This window comes from Vicugna pacos, chromosome 6 (assembly GCF_048564905.1).
Source record: "Vicugna pacos chromosome 6, VicPac4, whole genome shotgun sequence".
NCBI classification, from domain to species: domain Eukaryota; kingdom Metazoa; phylum Chordata; class Mammalia; order Artiodactyla; family Camelidae; genus Vicugna; species Vicugna pacos.
In genome coordinates, this window is record NC_132992.1 from 8,051,229 (window position 1) to 8,068,492 (window position 17,264).

Sequence of the window (17,264 nt, forward strand, 5' to 3'; positions counted from 1 at the left end):
TCAAGGGGGAAATGGACTGTTGCCTAATTGTTAATGTGTTTAAGTGATACGTACTGCGCTTGCTTTTTATTTCCTTTCAATGTGGCATGGAAAAGAAATGCAGCGTGTGGTTTATGGTTTAAAAACAAAGATAAACTTGCTTTGGGGTGGGAGGGTGTGTGTGTAAAAAAATTACAGCAGGTTTTCTCAAGTGCTTCCAACAACGACATTATTGCCACGGAGGGCTGACTGTTGCTTACCCTTCAAGTGACTCGTTAGAGGCTGAGGCACAGTTTAACTTTTCTGGAGCCAGACTAAACCAGATATTGTCTATTGTCCATGACTCTGACCCCCAGTCACTGTTGGTCAACCAGAGAGAACTGTCTACTAATGAAAAATAGAACAATTAAGAAGAGCTAAGAAAAGAGGAAAGTAAAGACCATTAAAGAAAAACGGAAATTTTTCAGATAGTAAAATAGCACAATTGTATCACCAAAAGGGAATTTACAGGGGAAAAAATTTGTAGCCAGTGAGTACTGACTTATAGTCCTCTACTTTTGAACATGCAAGATGTATCAATCCTTGGTTGTCAAGGAAAAAAAATTGCAAAAGAATTCCTATTAGCTTTAGGAATAGAAATTTTAAGAGGTAGTTTTTCATACCTTCTTTCAGTCCCCAACCTCATTTTGGGTTAAATCTTATTCAGAAGAAAAGCACTTGATTTAGAAATGTCCTTTCTCATTTTCACAAAAAACCTCTTCTAATGAGATGAGTTTTAGTGTCACTGTGTCTATTAAGGAAAAGAGGTGAAAAAAAACAGAAAATCCACTCTTGGTACCATTGCACTTCTTGGGACTAAAGCTTCCAGTACTGTATTTTCAGAAGTTAATTAACAGACCATTATTAAGAAAAAAGACTTCTATGCAATTTGGGGAGGGGGTATGAAAACACAGTTAAACGTCCAAAAATAAAAAAGTCACCGATAACCCCATCATCCTAAGATACTATTAACAAGCCTTAAGCACAAAACAAACTTTTTCAGCACATACCTTATAGAACCCTAGCAGAACCATCGTAATGCAGGCTCTCATTTTCCATTTTGTGACAGTTTCTGGCAATTTTTTACAGACACACGGGTTGAAATCTTTACTGGTGCCCTAGAAGCCTCAGATGAGATGCTCTTTCAGCATTAAATGTCTTAATCTCCTCACTGGAAATTTTCTTCTCTTGAGATGAATAAAAAGATACGTAATTCTCTTCTTTATATTACTGTTCCTGTGACTATCAAGAAATTATGAAAGTTCTTTCTGATTTTCTGTGTCATAACATGAACCCCACCCTTCATAGACACAAGCAGAGCTAACACTGTACCTTTTTCTCCTAAGACCCAAAACGGTAAAGCCAGAGATCTCTTTCTCCAATAATCTTTAACGGTCTTCTTTGTACGTCATCTTGGCCACCTTTTATGTAGAAAGAATTCAATACAAGAGATAAAAGAACGTCTAAACACAAAAATTAAGGGTGGAAAAACCACTGGTAAAAAGAGCAGGCAAGGAAGTCAGTTGAAAACCCCAAAACATAATCTTGCATTTTTTAAGAATAGTCTTATGTTTATGGAATACATATAAAAACTATGGGGAAAATAGTCATGCCAGGATAATTGTTAGCTTATCAGGAAAAAATACATTGTTTCTCATACCATATAATAAATTAAGGTCCAGATAGGCTCAAGAAATCATATTTTTGAAAAACTGATTACATAACTAAAAGAATGTGTTTCTGCATATTTATCCAGTACTAGGTAGGTAAAGATTTCCTATACTTTAAAGGAATGGAAGAAATCAGAGTCAAAGGCCAATAAATTGAAATATAGAGAAATATGAAATTCCCATACCTCAAAAATAATCATAACAATATCAGAGGACAAAAATTAAACTGATAAGAAGGTTTTTTTTCTTTCATAAATTGAAGCACAAAGAAAGCTAATAATCTTGGTTTATAAAGTGTTACTATAAATCAATGAAAAAATAGACAAGTCCTGAACTGATAACTTGTAGAAGAGAAAATACAAAAAGCTTATTATATACTAAACAATTTTCAGCCTCACCACTGAATGCAACATTAAGTAACAGGGACCTGACAAAATAGCAAAGGTTAAATGACAACCAATGCAGTCAGAGCTTCAGGAAGACACTCATATATTGTGCTAATGTTAGTGGATGCAACTGCTGGGTAAAATGTGCTCTAAAGACCTGAAAAATGATGATATTCTTTTGATCCCATATTTCTACCTCTGGTAGATTATCCTCAGGAAATAATTTGAAATGCTAAGATTTATGCACACACACAAAACGTTTATTTAACTCACCCTAGATGTCTAAATATTAGGAAAATTATAATAAATTATGGTACAGTCATATGATGGGAAATTATACTGCCATTAAAATGATATTTAAAGAGTGAATAATAGCTTGAGAAAATATTTTTGATCGGTTGAACAGAACCGAGGTACGCGAAATTCTGTGTGGAGAATGATCTCGGTTACGTGCAGGAAAAAAAAAAGCGTAGGAAAAATTACTGGAACTATACCTAGATATGCTTGCATTCGACTAATGAGATAAGATTTAGTCATGTTTTTGCATGCTTCTCTTAGCTTCTGTATAACTTCCAAATTTCTACTTATAAATTCTCCCGTGTGTATGTCTTACTTTAAGAAACTTTTAAAAAGAAGGAAAAATTGAACTTGAACGCGGTTCAGAGTATGCCACCGCAAAACCTGCCACTGTGGCATAAGGCCTATTTTGAGCTGAAAACAATTGAGAAAGAAGCAGACACAGGATGAACTCTTTATGGCCTCCTCCTCGCCGCCAGGAAGGGCAGGCCAATTCTTAACCACCAGAGACGACTCCAGACTCTTAATCAGCCCCAAAACTGTACCCGAGGAAACTACGTAATAAACTTTGCTAAAACATCCTTATCTTCCATTACTTTCCCCCATATATTTACCTTTCCACGGCTTACCACCCTTGGAAGCCTAAAACCCTTTTCCTTTGCATTGTCGCTTCTCTGCAAATTTACTGTTCTTTGCTAAGATGCCCATAGAAGCCCAAGTTGTAACCGTTCCTTGGAGTCACTCATCACTGAGTATTCAATGCATTGAGTTCCTAAATTTGTTTTTCTCTCTATAGTCTGTCTTTTATCAATCTAATTTGCAGGACCCCCGCAGTGAACCCAAAACGGGCAGAGGGAAAAGAAATGTTCTCCTCCCCCTGCAAACTAACACACACAAAACAAAAAAACAAAAAAACAAAAAACTTGGGTGGGAAGCATCCTTCTCCTTTAGTAACCTTAGAGTGCATTCCCCGTATACTTCCAAGGCCACAGAGGTACCCGTGTGTGGCAGTTTCCTCCAGAGGGCAGGTGGCTGGGTGATTTTGCTTCTTTCCCTTCTTCCTCAAGGTTTCATTTCCTCCTCCTCTCTTTCTCCCACCCTCTATGCAAGTAAAAGTCAGGGAATCTGAGCACCACATCCCAACCCCTTTCCAAGAGTGGCGACATGAGGCTGTCCTTTCCAGCCTAAGGAGACAGACCTGAAAAGGAGGGAGACACAGATTTCCGGTAGGTGAAGAGGAGTGGTCTCTCTGAGGACCTGAATATGCACAGAACAGGCTTCCTCCAGGAGTTCACTTGAGAAACAGGTTTACCCTTAAAGAAAAATATTTCGGCGTTTTTAAATGGTGACTCTTAAAGTGCTAAACCCCACGATCACTATGACTGCTACCAGCATTACAACAAGAGAGAGCCAGGTCTGAAAATAAAGAAACTGAAAATGCGGCCAGTCAGACCCATAGTTGACTTGGGCAGAGGTTGGGCCATGAACAGACTTAGGGTTTTTCTCCAGCCAAGTCCAAAGTGAAGTGTTGTTTTTTTTGTTCGTTTGTTTGTTTTTAGTTGAAATTAAAAACTCGTTTGCTCTAACAATTTTATGCATGTTTCTGTTTCTAAGGAAGTGGCGGGCCTGAGTCTCTGATTCATTTCTGTAATGCCACGTAGCATCCTTGAATGCAAGCGTCACTATCCAGGCCTCGGACACTTTTGGAAAGCCTTTTAGCGTGTTCTTTTTCCTTTAAATCTCATCATTGCATTCTGAGGACAAAAAGCATATTTTAAATCAATAGGTGCAAATGTAATTAAAATCTGAGTACACAGATTCCAGATGTCTGGCCAGAAACACGTTGTCAATGATGACAACTTTTTACAGTTTGATTATATTATTAATTGTGGCTATGTTTTCATTATACCTAGAACCCAGGAATCAGGAAAACGTAGCTTTTTCATCTAATTTTCTTTGGATTCAAAGCTCTCTTTTCTTCCCTCTCTCCAACAACAACAGAAAAATCCAATTTATTCTAGTCGGGCTGAAATACATAATTCAGCAATATGCCACCATCACCTTAAGGTTTAACGTTCTCTCCACTGAAAATAAGTAAAAATAGCACATTATCCTCAGACTTGGTGGTTAGGAAGAAAAATATATGGGAGGGGTATCACCTAACAGCTACCCTTAAATTGCAATTTGAGGGCCACAGTCATTTGCATTCCTCCACCTGCCCTGAGGCAGCGGCCGTGTGCAGAGTCATGGTGGTGGCAGCCTGGCCCCCCGGGTGACAGGAACCATTAAAGAGGAGCGGAGGGCCAGGCCCCGCTCCGTGGTTTTCATGAGCTTACTTGTTGTGTAGGAGGCAAACAGTGTCTGAGGAGCTCTGGACTTGCTTACCAAAATGTTCATCGTTTAGAAGCAGTGAGAAATTAGTGAGTGAGATGTTTATCAAGTACCTGGAACGAGAGTTGACTTTCTGTGAAACATCATCCTGGAATCAAAGCCAAAACTCTCTCTCTTCTATTCGGTGGAGCCTGGAAGAAAATAATCATGTCAGAATTAGTAAGGCAAACAGCAGAGAGGAATGAAAATAAGCTGATATTGAAAAGGGCTAGGGGGGGAAATACCTGAGCCTTGGGAATTACAGAAGAGCTGAGATTCAGAGAAGTTAAAAAAAAAAGAAATTGGTTGCACTGCTTCCCTCAGAGGGACAACTGTCTCGAGGACAGAGGGGTACTGAATGTCTCAGGTCGGTCGGGGAGAGGACTGTGGTTCACAGGGTGTGATGAGAAGGTGATGCTAAGTGGACCTCCTTAGAAGTCAGGTTGAAATGAGTTTTACCGGGAGTGTATGTGTTTTGTATCTTTGGTTTTTACTTGTCTTGAAAGTAATAAACAACTACAGTTATTTTAAAGTGTCATCATTACAGAAAAACATAGTGTAAAAATGGTCCCCCCACCCATTGCCCTAAAACAGAGATTATCACATGTTAAAAACTGGGGATGAAAAAGGGGGGATAGAAATATTTTTTTCATATGATTTGTAGTATATGTCCTTTAAAGTAAAGTTGTGGGTAATTATAACAACATGAGAAATATTTATATGATAATATTCATTGTAACCAGTGAATAAAAAATTAGGTATGTAATAGGAGCAAAAGACACCAAGTAACCCTATGATTAGAAAAAGACAAATAAAATTATAATAAAATTATATCAAATTATTTTTAAAGTTGGGGATATTCTTCATGTTTTTTAAGCATATGTTAACAAATATTTTAGAGTATGTGTGTGTGTATATGTGTTCAATGACCACTTCTTTGCCTCAAAGAGCCCCTCAAAAGGGTACTCAGGTTTTTGTTGTTGTTGTTTATTGAAGTATAGTTGATTTCCAATGCTGTGTTAATTTCTGGTGTACAGCATGGTGATTCAGTTGTACATATATATTCCTTTTCGTGTCCTTTGTCATTATAGGCTATTACAAGCTATTGACTATAGTTCCCTGTGCTAAACTGTAGGACCTTGTTGTTTATCTCTTTTATATATAGTAGTGTGTATCTGCTAATCCCGGACTCCGAATTTATCCCTCCCCACCCTTCCCCCTTTGGTAACCATAAGTTTGTTTTCTGTGTCTGTAAGTCTTTTTCTGTTTTGTAAATAAGTTCTTTTGAAGGATATTCAGTTTTTAGTTCATAGCCATGGGGAAAAGGAAAGAATATCTGAAGATCATTGGTAAATACCACTTTGAATCTCTCCGTGGCATGTGAAATTTAATATGAGTCCTATTTAAGGAAAAGTTCCTGTGGTGAAAAGTCTATGTGTTTCTCAGACAGGAGAAGGACCCAAGAAACTACACACCAGACTTGGGTTGGGCAATTGATTTTAATCATTTATTTTAATCGTAGTTTCTATTAATTACTCAGCAATTTCGGGCAGTTCTCCCCATTCACACCATCATTTTCCCTTGTGAAAGTGGGAAGGGTGATAGAAACACTGAACTTGGGGACATGGTCTCCCAGCCCTGCTACTGACTACGCCTGCCTTTTGGCAAACTCTCCTCAGCCAGGGTCACACATTCTGCCGGCTCACAGGAGCCAGGAGGCCTCATTACCTGTGGTTTCAAAGACCTCTGAACTCCCTTAGCAAGGGGGCTGTTTAAGTTCAGTGTCACATTATCCAGTTCCTGAAGCATTCATTTTAGAGAGAGAGAGGAAAAGTATAGAGATTGTGCTATCTCCAAAGGAAAATTTATTTTTTAATTTTTTATTGAAGTGTAGTTGATTTGCAATGTTAATTTCAGGTGTACAGCAAAGCAATTCAGTTATACATACATATATATATATATATATATATATATATATATATATATATATATATTTCTGTTCAGATTCTTTTCCATTATCTGTTATGACAAGAAATTGAATATAGTTCCCTGTGCTATACAGTAGGGCTATGTTGTTTAATCTGTTTTATATATAGTAATGTGTATCTGTTAATCCTGAACTCCTAATTTATCCCTCCCCAGCCCTTTCTCTTTTGGTAATCATAGTTTGTTTTCTATGTCCATGATTCTGTTTTTGGTTTGCAAATAAAATTTGTATCATTAAAAAAGTTTTTTTAGGTTCCACATGTAAGGGATATCATATTATATTTGTCTTTCTCCGCCTGACTTACGTCATTTAATATGATAATAGAAAAGGTTTTGTGGGGTTTTCTTTGTGGGGGAGGTAATTAGGTTTTTATTTATTTAGTTATTTCAATGGAGGTACTGGGGATTGAACCCAGGACCTTGTGCATGCTAAGCATGGGCTCTTACCACTGAGCTATACCCTCCCCCAGAAAAAGGTTTTCTGGACTTTTTGAGTTGAGGAAATGCTTCCTGGTTTGACAAAAGTCATATTACACTTCCGCACAAATAGGCTGCTTCTCAAAAAGAAAATCCTTAAATTAGATATTAATTTAAGGCCATCGAAATTCAACCCGGCTGTGTTCACCTTCTCCTTCCTTTACTGGAAGGTGCTCTGTGATTACTTGCTAGCAGCACAAACTCGTATGACATGCCGTGCCACTGTGGGTGCTTTGGACAGGTGCTCCTAAGATATACCCTGGCCTGGCCCCACATGGTGACCAAGTTTCCACACAACTGAGGGTAGGGCGTTGCAAGGCTGCCAACTTTGTTTAAGAAGTGTTACTCTTTATGCTTAGAGTGTGTCCTTCCTACTTTGGGGACATTGAAATGTTCTTTCCTTTTATGAATTGCTGATAATTGAAGATGGCAGTTGTGGTATTTTTAACATTCTTATTTGATCTAATTGAAACTTGGCAACCATATATTGATCTTCTCACCATTTCCTTTTCTTTTTACATTTTACTGGTCTGCAAAATCCAAACTCTGGAAGGCAACAGTCTTTGGCTAATTCTGTCTATACGGTAATAGGGAGAAGGCAGATAATCACCATTTTGAACCCAAAGTATCAAATTCCTCCCCTTCTGACTGACACGTGTGCCTCAGCTGATGGTAAGTAGGACACCCAATGGGCTTGAATTGTATTTCTCTCTCCACCCTCGAATAGGGTTCCTAAAATTAAGCCACCGAAAGGACAAAAAAGAAGGAAGCAGAAGAAAAAATTATCGTCTGGTTAATGGACCCAGTGTCAATTAACAATGAATATAAGTATGTCCCACACAAAGTTCAGAACATACTTAGACTAAAAATTTGTTCATTGTTTATTTTAAATTCAAATCGAACTGAATATTCTATATTTTAGCTGGCGGCCAACACTATCTGACCCTTTAAAAATTACATAGGTGGTAAAACATGAATGAAAGTAGCCCCTACATGTAAATTACTATTCGTGAAATACACGTAAGTGGCTATTAATGACACTCGTTGGCTTGCCTTTATGTTGTCTAGTTTTCTCGTCTACTTGTGAAGTATTTAGATGATCCAGTTCTTGTAAAAGCATAACAACTTTCAATTAAATCCAGGGAAGAGTAAAACCAGCTAACTTGCCCCCAATTGGCTTACCTTGTGAATGAGCTGATAACCAGTGTTTACAAGCAGGTCCTGTCAAGTCACCGCAGCTGCCCGCCTCCCTCCCAGCTGGCTGTTCAGGTGCCGCGGTGATTCCCTTCGACCCACGCTGATGTCTCAGGATCTGAAAGTTTGTGTGTGGGAAGTGAGGCAGACAGCCAGGATCCCAAGAGCTGCTCTTCGAACACAGTGTACTCACCATGCAGCCAACACACTTGTCCTTTGTTTCTTGTTTTTCCCTCTGACATTCAAACAAACCCAAAGTGTGAAACTTTTTTTCACCGGACTACCTGGCCAAGGTGGCGATCCCCCCTTAGCTTGAAACAAAAGTCGTAATACAACTGTCAAGTAGGGCTAGTAACCTCTCTGGGAATATTTGTAGGGAAATTACTTTACGTCTGCAAAGTTGCCACCTATTTTCTGTTAAGGAAATGAACTGATATGGGCTGGAGATCAGCAGGGAAGCAGGAGCCAGGTCAGATGCCTGGTGTGCATTTCATTAAAGTGAGTGTGTGTGTGTGGGCGGTGTTTTGTTTTGTTTTTCCCTTGGCCACCTCAAGGTTGTTGCAGAAGTAATGTGAGGAGGGAAAAAAAATACATAGTGAGCCGTGCTTGAGATATTTGAATATGTTGAAATGAATGGAGAGTGGAAACCAGAATGTAGATTCACAGCCAATTTTGTGGTCAGTCCCCAGATGGGCTGCTGAGGACTGTGAAAGGAAAGGTGGGTTAGAAGCTCCTCGCATTGGGAGGAGGGTATAGCTCAGTGGTAGAGCACATGCCTAGCATGCATGAGGTCCTGGGTTCAATCCCCAGTGCCTCTGTTTAAAAAATAAATAAACAAGTAAATCTAATTACCTACCCCCATTAAAAATTTATTTTTAATTAAAAAAAAAAAAAAAAAAGGTCCAGCCTGGCTCTAAAGCCTTGCCATCTTCCAGGGTGACTCTGGACAAATCACGCCATCCCCTGGACAAAGTTTCCTCTCTTTTCAAATGAGGGGATTGCACAGGCTAATCCCTGTTGTCCCCAGGTCTGAGGAGGTACAGAGGAGAGAAGGAATTCCTGAGTGACAAGTCAGTAAACAGGACTCACCCACTTACCTCCTGGGGGTTCAAAGGACGTAGATTTAAAATAGCAGAGACACGTTCCTTGATCTCATGTTCTGACCTTCAGATGTAGAAGTGTGGCCATTCTTCATGTTTTCCTCTGCCCACCCCTGCCTTGTCAGAGAAAGATTGGTTGGACTGTGTTCTTGGTCCTCCTGGGAACCCAATGAGCTGGGTCACCGACGGTCCCTCTAGACATCCAAACACACAGGGCATAGTTATCTTTCTTTCACAGAGCTGTTACTTGGGGTGGATGAAAAGTAGGTAGAGTTCAACCGTTGTAATTTTTTATATAGGTGTGCACAGACGACACATACCCCTTCTTTAGTTTCTAATTCACACTCTGGACTCTCAGGCTTTCTTTGCCGTGAGCTTTCCAGGCCTTTTCCCACTGGGCTTGTTCTAGTCAGAGTCTGCATGAAACACTGCCCTTTGGTCAGCATTTTTAGATTGAATTCAGATGGGAAATATATATACTTTCCAAGGTAATCAGAATATATGCTGATTCTGTCCTTTGTAATCATATAGCAAACATGGTAGAAATTATCAAAGATTTCAATGGGGTCCTTTCCATTCTGAGCCCAGAATCTCATTGATTTCTTCATGCTTCCAAAGATGGCTGTCCTTTCCTACTACTAAATCCTACAGCAAATATGACAAGTCTTCATCTTCCATTTCACCTTTCTCCCTCAGAAGCATTGACTAAGCAGGAGGGTATATGGCTCAGTGATAGAGTGTGTGCTTGGCATGCATGAGGTCCTGGGTTCAATCCCCAGCACCTCCATTAAAAATAGATAAATAAATGTGAATAAATAAAGATACCTAATTATTTCCACCCCCAATTTTAAATTTATATATATATGTGTATATATATATATATATATATATATATATATATATATATATATATATGTTTTTTATTGTGAAGTATAGTCAGTTTACAATGCTGTGTCAATTTCTGGTGTACATGAATGCTTCAGTCACACATGAACATACATGTATTTGTTTTCATATTCCTTTTCACCATAAGTTACTATAAGATATTGAATACAGTTGCCTGCGCTATACAGTATAAACTTGTTGTTTATCTATTATATATATATTTTTAGTTAGTATCTGCAAATCTTGAACTCCCAATTTATCCCTTCCCACATCCTTCTCCCCACCAGCAACCATAAGTTTGTTTTCTATGTCTGTGAGTCTTTCGGTTTCATTAAATAAGTTCGGGTTTTTTTAGATTCCACATATGAGTGATATCATATGGTATTTTTCTTTCTCTTTCTGGCTTACTTCCCTTAGAATGATGATCTCCAGGTCCACCCATGTTGCTGCAAATGGCATTATCTTATTCTTTTTTATGGCTGAGTAGTATTCCCTTGTATGAATATACCACAACTTATTTATCCATTTATCAACGGACATTTAGGTTGTTTCCATGTCTTGGCTACTGTAAATATTGCTGCACAAACTTTCAGTAGATTAATTTTTGACAAAGTCTCCAAAAAAAGTTTTTTTAAATTTTTTAAAATTAAAAAAAAATTTAAAAAGAAGAAGCATGGACTAGAGTGCCCTTTTTCTCCTTGGGATTGTGCCAACACCAGAGAAGTTAAACCAAGTGCCCCCGCTGCCTTCCAGGAGCTTTTGGGATAGTCTCATTCATGGGGTACATCTTCAGCTTAGACAGACAGACATTCCTATAGCCCCCAGCCTTCCCTTGACCTCACTTCTTCCTTATCCCAGATTTTTTGACTGTGACCAATGTTGGCCTTCCCATGATGGAAAAATACTAGATGGCCTCTATCTCTGTGCAGCCCACACCTAGCACACTGCTGGCATTTGCCCAAATTATGCCACCCTGTTCAAGATCACCTGACACCACTGTGATCAGTCTCATGACCTGGCACATCGCACTGCCTACCCAGGTCATTGCTCCATTCCAGTGACTCTTCCAGCCATTGCTCATGGAACTTCTCACCACCTCACGTCTCACCAGGCTCATGCAACAGCAACCCTTCTATTCATGCAGCAAGATAACTTGAGTACAGTAGGTGTGGGTAGAGCCCTCTGCCAGAGTGAATAAAAAATACCCTCCTTGTACTCAGGGAGGTGAGACTCTAAGGAGAGAGACAAACAATAAAGAAATAAACAATCATAAACATTGACAGCAGTGATGAAGGAAACAAACAAGGCCACTGAGAGAGAGTGGTGGTGGAGGCTGTCTTAAACCATGGGGTCTGCAGAGGTCACATTTGGGCATGAAGCTAAAGAATGAGAAGAAGAGAGGGACTGGAAATGCTTTCTAGACCTCGGGCTCAGCAGCTAAGCAGACCCTAAGGCGGAAAGGAGCTGGGTGCTTTGAGAACTGGAAAGGGCCTCTCTCAGTCCTCCCTCCTTTTCCGGTCTCTTCTTTCACATACACGTTGCTGGCTTCACCCACTCGTGCTGATTAATCTGTCTCCTGAGCTGCCTCGGGTCAGTCTCCTGGCTCTCCTTCTCTGACGCTTGGTCGCATGCTGTTTTTTGCTGTTTAACTGTGTGGAAGATCTTTACAGGACTTGAGTTCCACATGTCTCCTCTCTAAGAGCATTGAGTGGGGTTCTATTTATATTGAAGGTGCTAGAGAAACACTTGAATTCTATTCAGTTCAGTAACCATTTATCGAATGCCTGGTCTGTGCTAGGCGGTACATGCTATAGGCGCTTCTCTCCGTGCTGGTGTTGAAAAATCAACAACCCCCAACATAACCACGAGGGAAATGTGAGGCGACCCCAAACCAGGCGACGTTCTGCAACAGACCTGACCGTCGGCCTCAAAACTGTCAAGGTCGTCAAAAAGCAAAGAGCCTTGAAGAAACTGTCACAGACCAGAGGAGGCTAAGGAGATGGTACCACCCCACAAAATGCGGTACCTAGATGGCATCCTGGAATAGGAAGGGACATTAGAGGAAAACTAGTGAAATCTGAGTAAACTGTGAAAGTTAGTTACTAATAACACAGTCATGTTGATCCCTTAGTTGTAACAAAGTTACCATAGTAAAGCCAGAGGTTCACAGTAGGGGAAGCCAGGCAAGGGGCACAGAACAAAGCTCTGGGTGTTCTTTGTGTCTTTTCTATAAATCTGAAGCCATTCTCAAACAGCTTATTTAAATGAGAAATAAAGAGATCATCAAGACATGGTCCCTGCCTTCTATGAGTTTACACTCCAGTACACACATCTAAATAAAACCTGCAGTGCACCAGTGAAATTATGTCCCAAGTAGGAAAGGAGACCACACGAGGCCATGACAGTCATTAGGAATTTAGGGGAGGATTCAGTGAGGAGGGAAATTCCGGGAGCTGGGTTTTGAAGGATTATTAGGAGTTTGGAGAATGCAGAAGACAAGCCTGGAAAAGGTTCATTTAGGTCAACCATTCGACAAGACCTGGAGTCTCTCTGAAAGAAGAGAAATAAGGAAGAATAGAGGAGAACCACTTGGGTATTTGCTGAGCAATTGCAGTAGAAGAGTTGGTGACCCCATCATTTGTGGCCGGGGCTCTGAGCGGTGTCCCCCAGGACTCCCTCCCATCCGTCTCCGCCCAGCCACGGAGGCTGTCTGCTCGGTCACCTTGGACACTGGACTACACTGGGCCGAGTTTCTGGAAGTGGTGGCTGGAAAACCAGGAGAAGGCGTGAATGCAGGAACCCCAGGAGTGGTGAAATCGGGACTGAGGCAAGAGCTCAGCGGTCAGTCATGGTCATTGTCTCCAAACTGGACGGGCCAGAAGGTCTGGCACACCCACCCCTACAGGTAAGGGAGGCAGAGGGCAAGTGCACTGGGGGCAAGCGCCTTGTGCTCCGTTAGTGCTGCATCCACAGCGTCCGACGCCTGGTCTGAGGGCAGTTTTCAAAAGGAAAAACTTTAAGGAGCGAAGGAAAAGAGGTACCCCAGGAGGCCTGGTAGCCCTCAGCCGCAGAGAAATGGAACAGAATGGGACCCCGATCTGGGACAGCCAGCCCACAGGTCAGGAAGCGGCCGGCCTCCAGCGGAAGGAGGACCTCCCAGTCTCTCCCCTCTCAGGGATGTGAACAGGAGGTCTGGAGAGGAGGCGGTGGTTAGGAGGCAGCTGACGGGCAGAGGAGAACTTGAAGTGGAGGAGGTGCTCGAAGGAAGTAAAATCAATGAGTGAGCCCAGTGGGTAGTGAGTAAGCCATCCGGTATCAGAACGGAGAAGCAAGCGTCCCGGGAGAAGCAGCAGCCCCGAGAGGTACCGCGCTGCCCGGGAGCAAGAGGTGGGAGAGCAGCAGATTTTCCAGGTGCCACTTCCAAGGGCCCCATCGCTCTGTGGCACCGAGGACCTCCATGAGCCCAAAAGCCCTGTAAAATGGGGGTCACAACAGAGACAGTGTCGTGGGTTTGAGTGGGGTGGAAGCAATGTTCTCTGCACAAAGCACTTAGCGCCATGCTTGGGCACCTGATTGAGAGTTGTTGTTTTTGAGGTTCTTGTTTTCTTAGTCTTCCTAGATTCCCCAGAAAAATATTCTTATTACTCCACATATACCCTTGTGATAAGCTTCCCCTAGCTTGGTGAGTCTTTGTTCCTTGCAACCAAAAAAATAATAATACGAATTCCAAAATTATCACTGGTCAGAGTTGCAACTGAAAACAAAACTAATTCCTAAATGATCGCTGGTCAAAGCTGCAGCAAATATGTTTGGCATAGCCCAGTGGGGGCCCTCATCCCTGGCGATATTTCACCATCAGTCCTACAGGGAAGGTCCCTCCCGACTCAGATCTGTCTGGATCTGGTACAGATCGGGGAGTTCCTGGTTTGGGGGCCGTTAGCTCAAACAAGCACCAGCCTGATCCACCCTGAACTGAGCTGTGGGCAACCAGGAAGGTCAAAGGGTGGGGAGCCAGGTGTGGAGAGGACAGAGGGGGGGCTCTGAAGACACACCTCATTCAGCCTCACCCCCAGAAAATGCTAAAAGGGGCATCTTTTTACTTTGTCATTTAATCAGTGGTTTCACAGACATTAACATTGTTTAATTTTTTTGGAAGGGCCACATGAGTACATGATACATTATTCAAAAGGATATAAAGTAGAGGCAAGCCCTGTCCTTTAGCCAGTTACCAGTTTCTCAAGCAGCCCGTCTGTGAATACTCAGTTAACCCTATGTGAGTGTGACGAATCCAAGCATGTATATTCAAATATATTTATACACACACACTGTTCTGCATATTCTTTTCAATTAACACTGCATCTTTAGTTGTGGTATGTATGTATGTATGTATATATATACACACACACAATGGAATACCACTCAGCCATTAGAAGGAATAAAATAAGGCCATTTGCAGCAACATGGATGGACATGGAGATCGTCATTCTAAATGAAGTAAGCCAGAAAGAGAAAGAAAAACCCCATAGGATATCACTTATGTGGGACTCTTAAAAAAAAAAGACACAAATGAACTTATTTATAAAACAGAAACAGACTCATAGACATAGAAAACAAACTTACGGTTACCAGAGGAGGAAGGGGATGGGAGTTCGAGATTTGCAGACACTGACTACTATATATAAAATAGATAAACAAGTTTCTACTGTACAGCACAGGGAATATTTTCAATATCTCATAGTAACCTGTAATGAAATATGTATATGTAGGACTGGAACCTTATGCTGTATACTAGAAACAGACACAACATTGTACACTAACGACAATTTTTTTTAAAAACTACATCTTTAGAGCTAACTCCACAGAGTGCATACAGTGCTGCCTTCTTTTTAACGACTGAGTGATGCTCCATTATAGGGATCCAGCAGCTACGTAATCCCCTACTAACCAACGTTAAGTTGTTTGCAGGCTTGACTGATACAAACACGGCTGCAATGAATAGCCTTGAACATGTACCATTTTGTAAATATGCAAACAGATGTACAGGATACATTCCTGGATGTGGAATTGTTAGGACAATGGGAAAGTGCGCCTTTAACGTCAATGGGTGCTGCAAAGTGGTCCTCCATAGAGATTTTACCACTTGACGTGCCCACCAATAATGTATGCAAATGCCTATTGCCCTCCATCCTCACCAACGCAGAATGCGTATTTTTTTTTTAAGGATTTGGTTTTGTAGCAAATATAAACATATGGGCACAAGCCTTTGCCCAATTTTTTTCCTGATATCTAGCCCATCTCCCTGAATGTCTCTCTCTCTCTCTCATCTCCTGTGCAGACATGTGCACTCACACAATGCCGTGCCCTCTCCCCCCTGCAGTTTGATTTTAAAAGCTTTCATTCTTTCTTTCTCATATTGCAATAGGTTTTCATCTTTGGTGGTTTCCATTTGCAAAAAAAAAAAAGAAAGAAAAGAAAAGAAAAGAAAAGTAATTCTTGGGCGAATGTTTTCACTGAGTTCTGCATTCCCCAATGTAGAGGACCTCTTAATCTTTCCAGGAGCTGTTTCTACTACCAGGATGCCAGGACCCATTTCTTCATTAATTTTCCCGAAGCCCAGATAATACTGAGGGGACCGATACTGGGGCCGATAATGTGCAGTAATTCTCAGTATTTACAGAGCTTCTTTGTCTGAGATCTCAAAGCACTTGACAGCATTAAATCATCATTCCCTTGGCTCTCTCAAAAGCATCTTTGAACCTAGATGGATGGTGCACAGGAATGAAAACTCTGCTTTTTATCCAGACTGTCTGAAAGGTGACCAGGAAAAGAATACACACGAACCAACGCAGTTTCTAGCCACAGCAGCGTGCCATTTTGGTTACTCTAATTTTTTTACCTTTTGTGGATACATTTCTAGTGAACCGTCTGTGTATCAGCAGCCAACAGAAAAGTCTCTCTTTCATGCATGTGGTAAAGGGGTTAATGATATCCGGGGTGGGGGGTGAGCCCCTGGATGCAAAGAGAGGTGTGTTCAGGCCTTTGAGCTACTTACGCTCTCTCTGATCAGAGCCTCTGCTAGTGTTTCCTATCTGAGCAAATGTATAAATACGATGCAACACGATTCCCACTGGCCCAGAAAAAGAAAGAAGGAAGGGAGAGAGGGAGGGAGGGGAAAAAAAAAGAAGGCAGGCAAGGGGAGGGGAGGATCTGATGCTTTTCTCGTGCTGGACAGAACCTTTGAGCAGAAGCCCATTCTCATGCATTATGTCTGATCCCACCAGTGAGTAATTGTCCTTTAGAGAGTTTTTTGCCCTCACCCCACCCGACTCCTCCCCACGTTTTCCCACCCCCTAGTCTCCACAATCTCCATACCCTACACACATCACACAGCGAGTATCAGCCACAGAGCGGGTATGTTAGTGGGCAAATGTTAGCAACTCTCTTCTCCTATTTCAGATACAGAAACCAAGGCAGAGAGAAGCTGTCATTAATTTAGTGTCAAAGTTTAGTGACCCATATCCCAGACTGCATCGACTGGGTCAGGAATCATCCATCAATAGGGTTGGTTTTTGAAAATTATTTATTACACAAATAACACTGAACACTGCAATGAAAGTAAACATCACTGCAGTCCCACCACCCCACCTGATCATACTGTTTTCATGCCCCGACCGTGTCCTTTGAAATTCTTATTCCACATGCGCATAAAGTAGTAACCAGAACCTAGAGAGTATAATATAGTGGGCAAGAGCACTGGAACCACACTCCTTGTGCTTATGTCCTGTAACCCTAGTCAACCAGACTAGCTGGGCCTTAGTTCCCCTATCTGTAAAATGGGTACATTGATAGTACCCACCTCATGGAGCTGTGATGGGGAATTG

General features: G+C 41.3%; 1 long non-coding RNA gene across 2 annotated transcripts; it reads right to left on the minus strand.

Moving 5' to 3' along the window:
• Positions 1-494: 494 nt before the first annotated feature.
• Positions 495-8,725, minus strand: LOC140697073 (uncharacterized). 2 transcript variants are annotated; one of them, XR_012073890.1, is made up of 6 exons: positions 8,592-8,725; positions 8,387-8,516; positions 4,816-4,893; positions 3,570-3,684; positions 1,351-1,439; positions 495-1,260 (listed from the first exon to the last, which is right to left on the minus strand). It is a non-coding gene; the product is annotated as an uncharacterized lncRNA (long non-coding RNA). The 2 variants fall into 2 exon arrangements; XR_012073889.1 differs by having other exon boundaries at positions 495-1,439.
• Between the last annotated feature and the right edge of the window lie 8,539 nt (positions 8,726-17,264).